Below are 9,474 nucleotides of genomic sequence, written 5' to 3'. Positions count from 1 at the left end.
TATTGAAGTGCCTTAGCTTTCCAAACTAATTTCCAAACATTAGAACTATTAGTCGAACCAACATGCTACATACTTCTATAGGTGTATACCTCTATAGGTTTCTACTGTGGAAAAAGAATTTCTAGTTGCCCATCTTCATGACAACCGATCATTCCCCACATCCAGTGAAGGCGACAACACCAAAGCTATTTGCATAACTATTGGGCCTAGTAGGAAGCTTCTAATGTAACAGCTTATTTTTAGTAGTTTCGAGGCCACAAATCTGACGAGTAAGTTCGTAAATATTATTATTTAATATTTACGAGTCAAATATGGTTTTAAAAAGGTTTTTAATATGGTAATTTATGTTATATGAATGATTAATTAGGTTCAAGTGGTAAGACCCTAAAGTCAAGTGGTTTTAGAAAATGAGGCATCAGGACCTCGTTTCTATAAACCGAGTCGTAAATATTTTTATAAATATTTAAGGAGTGTTATTAATGTTGTATTAAAGTTTGTTTAAGAAATTTCAATGTTTAGATAATTAATTTAAAACGACCAAATTGTAAGAGTTGCAAAAGTAAGTTTTTATTAGTAATAGGTATTTAATAGTTAAGGAAATAAAAATTTATGGAGTTAATTCGTAAATGTACCATGTGCTTATATATAGTGGACGGTTATGGGTGTTTAATGTGTAAATAGAATGTATAATTAATGGCAACTTGGTAATTAACTAATTAATGTAAAAATTAAATAAAACAATTAAAGCAATCATCTTTCTCTTTGATGTTTTACTGAATTTGAGAATGAAAGAAGCCATGGAAGGGGGTTTGAGCATTCGGTCTTCTTTTGGAGCATGCATGGTATGCTTTTTGAGTTTATTTCTAGTAAATTTTATGTTTTTGAGATCATTGCAACTAGGTCTAGCTATCCCCTACCTTTGATTTTGAAACTGTTAAAGATTTGGAATATTTCCATTGATCAATCTTTGTTATTCTAGATGCTAAATGATGAATTTGAAGTATTATTTGTTATTTATAAGTATTTTGTTAAGTGATTTTTGATGAATTTAACGATTAGGGATGAAATTATTGAAATAGTAAAAATACAAGGACTTTGTAACACCCCGTACCCGAGTCCGTCGCCGGAGTCGGACACGAGGGGTTTGCAGATTAAATCACTTCTTTGCACAATCCATTTTAAATTTTCCAGGCAAGCTAGCAAACTGCGTCACTGTCACCTTAAAAATCATATCTTGAGTTTCACAACTCGAAAATCAGCTTCGTGATTTTTCCCTGAAACTAGACTAATATATGAATCTAAAATTTTTTTCTAGAATTTTTGGTTGGGCCAATTAGTACAGTTTATTATTCAAAATCTCCCATGTTACAGGGATTGACTACACTGACCTTTGCGCATTACGACTTGGATATCTCCCTGTACAGGGCTTCAATACTGATGTAGTTTGTTTCTATAGAAACTAGACTCAAAAAGGAATCTATTCATATATGTCATGACTTCTAATTATCTCTGGTTAATTTATAATGAATTTCCAAAGTCGGAACAAGGAATCCAGAAACCGTTCTGGCCCTGTCTCACGAAAACTTTAGCATCTCATAATATACTGTTCATATGAACGTTTCGTTACTTTCCTATGAAAATAGATTCATCAAGGTTCGTTTGCATAATTTATTCACTATTTAATTCCATTCCTACTATTTTTAGTGATTTTCCAAATCTACATCACTACTGCTGTCAGCATCTGCCTTTAAGGTAGACTTTACCTATTTCATAGTTTCCATGATTCAACTAGCCCTTTTAGCATAAATAGCACAAATTATGATAGTGATTAACCATTCCCATGGCCAATCCTTGTTAAGCATATCCATACCAAATGAGTATAACATTATGCTCAAACATATATAAGCCATTTTCGCATGGCTATCCAAAATTATACAAATCCAAAGGGTCCATGACCCACAACAAAAAGGGTAGTCCTATACATGCCATTTCGAAGTTCAACCAAAATTGTACCAAAAGGGGGCTTTGATAGTGTGGGCGACTTCGACTTCAAAATCCCGAGTCCGATAGCTGAAGAACCAAAATCTATAAAACAGAGAATCAAAGAAACGGAGTAAGCATTAAATGCTTAGTAAGTTTTGAGCAAAGAATTTAGACACAACCAAAGTATAGCATTCATGTAGCTAAACGGATAATTTCATATGCACAAATTTTCAATATCATACTTACTTCACATTACCAACCCTTTTTATTCATACACAAAGATCAACTTAGCCAAAGGCCGGTAGCTCATTTATCAACTGAGCGAATACTTATTTGTAAGGGCTCAACTAATTCAAAGCACATACGAAACATACCTCAATGTTGGGATGTTACAAGCGTATTAACTGAAATTTTTACAGCAAGATCATTCATTTCCAAATCACGTACCTTCGGAATTTAACCGGATATAGCTACTCGTTCAAATGCCTTCGGGACATAGCCCGGTTATAGTAACTCGTACAAATGCCTTCGGGACTTAACCCGGATTTAGTAACTCGCACAAATGCCTTCGGGACTTAACCCGGATTTAATAACTCGCACCAATGCCTTCAGGCTTAGCCCGGAATTAGTATCTCGCACAAATGCCTTCGGATCTTAGTCCGGATATGGTCACTTAGCACAAAGCCTTCGGGACTTAGCCCGGACATCATTCGAATAACCATGCACATTTAACAATAAATCATGACACATTCGTATTTCATTTTCATTAGCAAAACTCAAACACAAGGCACTTATCACTCTTGCCATTTCGGCTCAATAGCCACACACAAAGAGCACGATTTTGATTTGCTTAAAACATGATCTAATCAAATAATAATTTAAGCTCTATTACTCAAGAACTTACCTCGGATGTTGTCGAACGGTTTCGACGGCTATTCGACCACTTTTTCCTTCCCTTTATCGGATTTAGTTCCCCTTTGCTCTTGAGCTTAATTCAAACAAATTTAACTCATTAAAGTCTCATTTTGCTAGCTTATGGCCGAATATGACAAGGAGTTTGATAGGTCATATGGCCACCTTTTAGCTCAAATACACAATGGTCATACGCATTTTTAATCACATCAAGCAATTTAATACAATTCATTCGAACATCAAAAGAGAAGCTCAAGGTACTTAGCCCATATATACATTAGACACTAGAGTCACATATGTACGAAATCACGAATCGAATTCAACATACTAGCTAATATTTCCCCTTAGCCGAATTTTCTAAGTCAAGCTAAAGCCATCAATAGGCTACCTATGGCCGAACATACACATAACTTATGTACTTATTCATGTGGCCGAACTTACATGTCTATGTTGGGGCCGATTGCATCACAACACCATACCATTTCAATTTTTGGTCATGGTTAAACAAAGAACTTAATGTCTCACTCAAAAATGCTAAAAAGAAGATTCAAGAATCATCAATCCACCATCACATGCACCATTACAAAGCTTCACTTTTAGCATGCAAATGATATCAACACCAATCCACCTTGGCCGAATATCATCTCCCTGACATAGTAAAGATTTGAACCATGGGCTATTTAGAACTCAAGCTAACTACTAAAACATGCATGCATCTCATGGAACATCATCGAACATACCTTAGTCTATCAAACCACCATAGCCGATTTCCTCAAAGCTCTTTTTCCTTCTTTTTCTTTCTCCTATTCGGCCAAGAACAACATGAGAGCTTTTCTCTTCTTTTTTTTTTTGGTCATGCATGAGAATGATGAACACATTTTTTTCTCTTTGTTTTCTTCCTTCAATTTCTTATTAGTTTATTGCCCATGCTTCTTATTTTATTCTTCCATTAACACAACATGTTTCATGACATGTTTTGCCCATGCTTCTTATTTTATTTTTCCATTAACACAACATGTTTCATGACATGTTTTGCCCATCATCCCTTGTCATGGCCGGCCACTAGTACTTAAATGGGGGGAAATTGACATGCAAGTCCACCCCTTTGATTACATGCACTATTAGGCCACTTGCATTTGCCTAGCACATTTCTAAATTTTCTCACATAAGTCCTATCAACTAAATTCACATGCAATTAACTAAATCGAAGCTTAAAACTTTCACACATTTATATTCACATATTTTAGGCAATAATTATCACATTCAAATAATTTGGTGACTCGGTCTAGCGGTCCCGAGACCGCTTTCCGACTAGGGTCACTTTAGGGCTGTCACAACTCTCCCCCACTTAAGAAATTTTCGTCCCCGAAAATCTTACCAGTAAATAGGTTTGGGTATCGTTCTTTCATCGAGCTCTCGGTTTCCCAAGTAGCTTCCTCGATCCCGTGTTTGAGCCATAACACCTTAACTAACGGAACCCTTTTGTTTCGCAACTCTTTCACTTCACGAGCTAGGATACGAATCGGTTCTTCTTCATAACTCAAGTCAGATTGAATTTCAACTTCTGAGGGATTAATCACATGTGACGGATCGGATCTATAACGTCGAAGCATCGAAACATGAAAGACGTCGTGAATCTTTTCAAGTTCAGGGGGCAAAATCAATCTATACGCAACTGGACCAACTCGTTCGGAGATTTCGTACGGCCCAATGAATCTCGGGCTCAACTTGCCCTTACGGCCAAATCTGAGTATCTTTTTCCAAGGCGAAACTTTAAGAAACACTTTATCTCCCACCTGATATTCAATGTCTTTTCGTTTCAAATCCGCATACGATTTCTGACGATCTGTGGCTGCCTTCAGACTTTCACGGATTACCTTTACTTTCTGTTCAGCATCTTTAATCAAATCAACTCCGAAAATTTTACTTTCACCGAGCTCGGTCCAAAACAATGGTGTACGGCATTTACGACCGTACAAAGCCTCGTAAGGTGCCATCTTAATACTTGATTGAAAACTGTTGTTGTAAGCGAATTCAATCAAAGGTAAATACCGTTCCCATGAACCGCTGAACTCGAGGATGCAACATCTCAACATATCCTCAAGTATCTGAATTATCCGCTCGGATTGACCATCGGTTTGGGGGTGAAAAGCGGTGCTAAAGTGCAGCTTGGTACCCAAAGCTTCTTGCAATTTCTTCCAAAATCGCGAGGTAAATCTCGGATCTCTATCCGACACAACAGAAATCGGTACCCCGTGTAATCTCACAATCTGAGAAACATACAATTCAGCTAGTTTATCCAATGAAAAATCCGTACATACGGGGATAAAGTGAGCCGACTTAGTCAGTCTATCCACAACAACCCAAATCGCATCTTTCTTACTTGCCGATACTGGCAACCCAGATACGAAATCCATCGTGACTCGATCCTATTTCCATTCAGGTACCATGATCGGCTGAAGTAATCCTGAAGGCACTTGATGTTCTGCTTTCACTTGTTGACATATTAAACATCTCGAAACAAAGTCGGAGATGTCTCGTTTCATACCATGCCACCAAAACCGACGTTTCAAATCATTGTACATTTTCGTACTCCCCGGGTGAATTGACATTCGGCTACAATGGGCTTCGTTCAGAATCATCGGAATGAGTTCCGAATTCCTTGGAACACACAAACGACTTCTGAACCTCAAACAATCATCATCATCAATTTGAAACTCCGATTCCTTGTTCGAAACACACTCAGCCCGTTTTGCAACCAATTCATCATCGAGTTTCTGAGCTTCACGAATTTGATGAATCAATAATGGTTTGGCTTTTAATTCAGCTACTAACACATTGTCGGGTAGAACAGACAAGTGTACATTCATCGCTCGTAAAGCAAACAGTGATTTTCGGCTTAAGGCGTCCGCAACCACATTAGCCTTTCCCGGGTGGTAATCAATGACAAGCTCATAATTTTTCAACAACTCAAGCCAACGCCTTTGTCGCAGATTCAAGTCTCGCTGGGTCATCAAATATTTGAGACTTTTGTGATCCGAAAATACATGGCACTTCTCACCAAACAAATAATGTCGCCATATTTTCAAAGCAAATACGATGGCAGCTAGTTCGAGATCATGGGTCGGATAATTTCTCTCGTGTGGCTTCAATTGTCTCGACGCATAGGCCACAACTCGACCTTCTTGCATCAATACGCAACCCAACCCAAGTAGGGATGCGTCACTATAAATGACAAACTCTTTGCCTGATTCGGGTTGCACTAAAATTGGAGCTTCAGTCAAATAAGTTTTCAGTTGATCGACACTTTTCTGACATTTCTCCGTCCATTCGAACTTAACATCCTTTTGAAGTAGCTTCGTCATTGGTGTGGCTATCATCGAGAAACCTTTTACAAATCGTCGGTAATAACCGGCGAGCCCCAGGAAGCTCCGAACTTCGGTAATATTTCTTAGAGGCTTCTAGTTAAGTATGGCTGAAATTTTGCTCGGGTCAACTCGAATACCCGATGCGGATACCACATGACCCAAGAAGCTAACCTCTCTTAACCAGAACTCACACTTACTGAACTTAGCATATAACTGCTTATCCCGCAAAATTTGCAACACTAATCTCAGGTGCTCAGCATGTTCGGTCTCATCTCCTGAATAGACCAAGATGTCATCAATGAACACAACTACGAACCGGTCCAAATACTGTCTGAAGATCCAATTCATCAAATCCATAAATACCGCAGGGGCATTAGTGAGCCCGAACGGCATCACTAAGAACTCGTAGTGACCGTACCTCGCTCTGAAAGCAGTTTTGGGTATGTCCGAATCTCGAATCCGCAACTGATAATAACCCGATCTCAAATCTATCTTTGAAAACACTGAGGATCCCTTTAGTTGATCAAACAAATCATCAATACGCGGTAATGGATATTTATTCTTTATTGTCACTTTATTCAGTTGACGATAGTCAATGCACAACCTCATGGTTCCGTCCTTCTTTTTCACGAACAATACTGGTGCACCCCAAGGTGAGAAACTTGGTCGAGCGAAACCTCTATCCATCAACTCTTGCAACTGAGCTTTCAATTCTTTTAACTCGGTTGGTGCCATACGATACGGAGCTATCGAAATTGGCGTAGTTCCAGGTACAAGCTCAATACCAAACTCTACCTCCCGAACAGGTGGTAAACTCGGTAATTCTTCAGGAAAAACATCCGGGTATTCACAAACCACCGGCACAGATTCGGGTTTCTTTTCTAATTCTTTGTCATCAAGTACATACACAAGGTATGCTTCGCACCCTTTTCTTACATATTTCTGGGCCAGCATTACTGATATTACAGCTGGCAACCCCCTTAAGTCCGTAGACTCAACTCGGATTATCTCGTTATTTGCACACCTCAAATCAATAGTCTTGCTTTTGCAATTCACAACCGCATCATGCGCGGTCAACCAATCCAAACCAAGAATAACATCAAATTCATCAAACGGCAAAAGCATCAAGTCCGCCGGAAAACAGGAATCTCGAATTACTAGGGGGCATTTCTTACACACTTTGTCGACAAGCACGTAACGACCCAAGGGATTTGACACCCGAATTACGAACTCAGTAGACTCAATAGGTAAAGTCTTACTGGATGCTAAGGTTTCGCATATATAAGAATGAGTAGAACCAGGGTCAATCAAAGCAATCACATTAGTATCAAAGAGAGTAAAAGTACCGGTAATAACATCTGGCGAGGAAGCATCCTCGTGTGCGCGTATAGCATAAGCCCTAGCAGGAGCACGAGCCTCGGATCTGGTCGTAGCATCTCTAGATCCTCTCTGACCACCCCTAGCATTGCCCGTATTTCTAGATGGTCTACCTCGAACAGTGGTAGCACCCGGTTTCTCGCTTTGATTTATATTCTGTTCAGACAACCTCGGGCAATCCTTAATGAAGTGGTCAGCTGATCCGCACTTGTAACAGGAGCGATCATGGAATCTACAACTCCCCGAATGCCATTTACCACAATACTGGCACTCCGCTCTGCCCTGACGATCATTTCCAACACTACGACCGAAGTGACTCGTGCATCCACAGGGGGTCGATCGCGATCTCGTCTAGAAAAGCCTGAAGTGTCTCTAGATCGGCCTAAGCCATCTCTAAATTTCTTCGATGACTGTGGGAAGGGCTTCCCCGAAGACCTCTTACGAAACTCCTTTGCTCCCACCTTAGCTTTTCTTTTCTCCATACTGAGCTCCTCGGCCTTGCAGGCTCGCTCGACAAGTGCCACAAATTCTCGGATTTCCAAAATGCCTACATACAGCTTTATATCGTCATTCAGCCCATCCTCGAAACGTTTACACATCACGGCTTCTGAGGAAATGCATTCTCGTGCGTACCGGCTAAGCCTCACAAATTTTCGTTCATAGTCGGTAACCGACATGGAACCTTGTTTGAGTTCAAGAAATTCCTTCCGTTTTTGGTTAATGAATCTCTGACTGATATACTTCTTTCGAAACTCGGTTTGGAAAAGCTCCCAAGTTACTTGCTCTCTAGGCACAACAGAAGTCAACGTATTCCACCAATAGTAGGCAGAATCACGTAGCAAGGAGATAGTACACTTTAGGCACTCATCGGGTGTGCAAGATAGTTCATCTAGTACCCGGATAGTGTTGTCCAACCAAAATTCCGCTTGCTCGGCATCATCGCTGTCCGTGGCTTTAAATTCAGTAGCCCCGTGTTTTCGGATTCTGTCAACTGGGGGCTTATTTGACCTTATTTGGTCAGTTACCGGAGGTATGGTAGGTGCGGGGGTGGTATTTGTCGGGAATGGAGGTTGTGGAACAGCCGTATTAGTTCGAATGTATTGGTTGAACCAATCATTCATCACGCTATAGAAAGCTTGTCTAGCTTCATCATTCGGGTTACTAGCATTAGGTTGAGAGTCCACCGACGCTGTCCCTTGTGCGGGAGCAGGCGCTACACTCTCAAGATCATCAGCTACCACTCGGTCGGGATCGGGATCCATTACTATAAATAAACACATTTGCAAATGTCAGAAATCACCACACTATCAAATAATCACATAAAATGGCATGTATAGCTAGACCCAACGCATTACGGTAGTCCTAAAATCGACTAAACCGTAGCTCTGATACCAATAAAATTGTAACACCCCGTACCCGAGTCCGTCGCCGGAGTCGGACACGAGGGGGCAGACTTAAATCACTTCTTTGCACAATCCATTTTAAATTTTCCAGGCAAGCTGGCTAACTGCGTCACTGTCACCTTAAAAATCATATCTTGAGTTTCACAACTCGAAAATCAGCTTCGTGATTTTTCCCTGAAACTAGACTCATATATGCATCTACAAATTTTTTCCTAGAATTTTTGGTCGGGCCAATTAGTACAGTTTATTAGTCAAAGTCTCCCATGTTACAGGGATTGACTACACTGACCTTTGCGCATTACGACTTGGATATCTCCCTGTACAGGGCTTCAATACTAATGTAGTTTGTTTCTATAGAAACTAGACTCAAAAAAGAATCTATTCATATATGGCATGACTTCTAATTATCTCTGGTTAATTTATAATGAATT

This window comes from Gossypium hirsutum, chromosome D02 (assembly GCF_007990345.1).
Source record: "Gossypium hirsutum isolate 1008001.06 chromosome D02, Gossypium_hirsutum_v2.1, whole genome shotgun sequence".
NCBI classification, from domain to species: Eukaryota; Viridiplantae; Streptophyta; class Magnoliopsida; order Malvales; family Malvaceae; genus Gossypium; species Gossypium hirsutum.
Note: the sequence above shows the minus strand (reverse complement) of the source record.